Below are 3,185 nucleotides of genomic sequence, written 5' to 3' on the forward strand. Positions count from 1 at the left end.
TCGCTCTACACACACACACACACAGACACACAGACACACAGACACACGCACATACACCACGACCCTCGTTTCGATTCCCCCTCGATGTTAAAATATTTAGTCAAAACTTGACTAAATATAAAAAGTGGTCCACATCAGGAGCCCTTCCCCTACTATCTTATGTTAAAATGACTTGTTTCTGACAGCTTTTGCAGTTTGCGCCCTGAACACGTAAATTTTCACAAATCAAGAGAAAAAACGCTCTCATTTATACCTGAAAAGAGCCCCACGCTCAATGTCAGATTTTAATATATTCGTTTAAACTTTCGTGCTTCTCAAAATGAGGCTCGTTCGGAGTAGACATCTGTTTTTGATCGTATCACTACGAGGGTAGAGCAAAAACGATTGAGGATAACACTTGACCCTTTTAACAAAAGATAGTACTAATCGCCCTGAACAATTTTTCTTTTTAAGCTGCTTTGATATTTTTTAAATAATTTAAAACGTCCTCCGCTAGCCACCCGGACAGACTATACTTTTTCGATGGAAATATTGGCGGTCATCTTGCCCCAGTGCGTTACTGCCCTTGAAAAGTATACCACAATCATGTAGGCCTATTCTTCTTCTTCTAAGTTCTTCTTTTTCTTCTGCGTTCGTGGGCTGAAACTCCCACGTACACTCGTGTTTTTGCACGAGTGGATTTGTACGTGTATGACCGTTTTTACCCCGCCATTTAGGCAGCCATACGCTGCTTTCGGAGGAAGCATGCTGGGTATGTTTGTGTTTCTATAACCCACCGAACTCTGACATGGATTATAGGATCTTTTTCCCCGTGTGCACTTGGTCTTGTGCTTGCGTGTACACACGAAGGGGGATAAGGCACTGGCAGGTCTGCACATACGTTGACCTGGGAGATCGGAAAAATCTCCACCTTAACCAACCAGGCTCGGCCGGGATTCGAACCCACGACCTTCCGCTTTGGAGGCCGGCGTCCTACCACCAAGCCATTGCGCCCGTCAATTCTGTATTCTATTTTTAGTCCGGGAATAACCCCCATTTGTTCGTAGAAAAGGTCAAAGGGCATATGTGTATCACCGCGTGTCGACGGCTAAAGGTTGATGTTTGCTTGCATTATCATGTGCTTGTGACACGAATTATAGTACTGTACAGTCATGTAGCGTGAAGTTGGACTCGGGACACGCACAAAAAAAGTACTCCACGAAACATGTACTCCGAATGAACAATCTCGTCACGACATTTTTAATTCCGAGTACACCTGTCGTACGAGCAAAGAACTTCTCAAGGAACGAAAATATTACTCCCACCACGACACTTTTAGTCCACAAAATTTTACTCTGAGTAAGAACATCCAGAGATAGTGTATCTAGAATATCGTACCGAGATTTTTTACTCCGAAGTAAATATTTCGTGGAGTACTTTTCTCTTGTACGACGTACGAACAAAACACTCCCAGTATGAACATTTCACTCCACCAACATTTTACTGTCCAAAAATGTAACTCTTCTGGTTATTCTTGAAATTGTTTGTCTGTTTGGTTGTTTATTTTGGTTATTTTGTTCTCAGTTTCTCACGTTGCTATTGGGGGTGTTGTTTGTTTGTTGGTTAGTTTGGTTTTGTAAGTTGTTAGTTAGTCAGTTTATGTGTTTGTTTGTTTGTTTGTTTGTTTGTTTGTTTGTTTGCTTGTTTGTTTGTTTGTTTGTTTGTTTGTTTGTGCTTATTTGTTTGCTTGTTTGTTTAAAACCATGAGGTCATAACAGTGCCGCCTGAATTATTTTGAAAAGATGGATTATTAAAGACATTTATTGAAAAAAATGAAGACAAAATGTCCGGCGATATCATCTTGAATGTGTTTGTAAAGTTTCATGAAGATCTTCCGAGTAGTTTTCCGGGAATCGCTCTACACACACACACACACGCACGCACGCACCCACGCTTGCAAGCATGCACGCACGCACGCACTCACACACACACACGCACACACACACACACACACACACGCACGCACGCACCCACGCATGCAGGCATGCACGCACTCACACACACACACACACACACACACACACACACTCACACACACACTCGCACGCACACAGACACACACACACACACACTCATGCACACTCTCATACACCACAACCACAGGAGCTTGTATCAATTGGGAATTGTGGTAATAATACAGGCAGGATAAAGCAGCTATAGACCCACCGGCGCTTTGATACAAGCTCCTTTGGCCACAACCCTCGTCTCAATTTATAATTCTCAATTTCCAGTCTATATGAAAACATTATGATATCAAAACTTACAAGTAGATCCTGTGTTTGAGCTTCATTATAGACGAATCAAATTTATGCACTGATATTTTTGTAGATTCAAAATTTGACACGAGTAATTACCACTTTTGGTTCACTTTACAAACTGTACGCTGAGACGTGCTTAAATGATAGTTGTAATTATCTCAGTGTGGTTTTGTAATTTGGAGTGATATTTATCAATATCTGTGATAATTAATTTATTTACTTTCACATTGATGACAGTAACTATTGCTGTTGGCGCTATTTTGCAGTAATTGTCTGCTGCAAAAAAGCTGGTACATGTAGTATATTCTTCGTAAAAAGGGGATTTTTTTTTAAAGGGAGTCATAATTTCTTGCAAATAGTGTAAGGGGAGTAATATTGTCGCTCGAAATTACTACTCGGGAGTACATCTTTTGTGGGAAGTAATTCGCTTGTGCTGGGGGTGAGTACTTTTTGTGTGAGGGGAGTGACATTTTTGAACGAAATTTGTACTCGGAGTACACCTGTCGTTGGGAGTAATTTCTTCGTGTTTTGGGGGAGTACTTTTTTTTGTAAGGGGAGTACAATTTTCGTACGACATTTTTACACCGGAGTACACCTGTTGTGGGGAGTAATTTTGCTCGTGCTTACACCGGCTTTGTGTTCAGCACCCTTTTTTGAAAAGTAACCGTTAACACTGACGCATTGTGGTCTGCCACTGCATGAGAAGGTCCTTAATTCACAAAATCAAGACTAGGTTAACTTGCAAGTCAATCGGGCGCTCAAGTAGAGCATATGGCTCAATGGTATTGAATGCATTCGAAAGTCAATGAATCAGATTCTAGAATGAGATTTTGCTTTGTCAAGTTGCTGAACAACGGTGTTAAACAGAGTTAAAGGTGGTCGTCTACA

Source organism: Littorina saxatilis, linkage group LG12 (assembly GCF_037325665.1).
Source record: "Littorina saxatilis isolate snail1 linkage group LG12, US_GU_Lsax_2.0, whole genome shotgun sequence".
NCBI lineage: Eukaryota > Metazoa > Mollusca > Gastropoda > Littorinimorpha > Littorinidae > Littorina > Littorina saxatilis.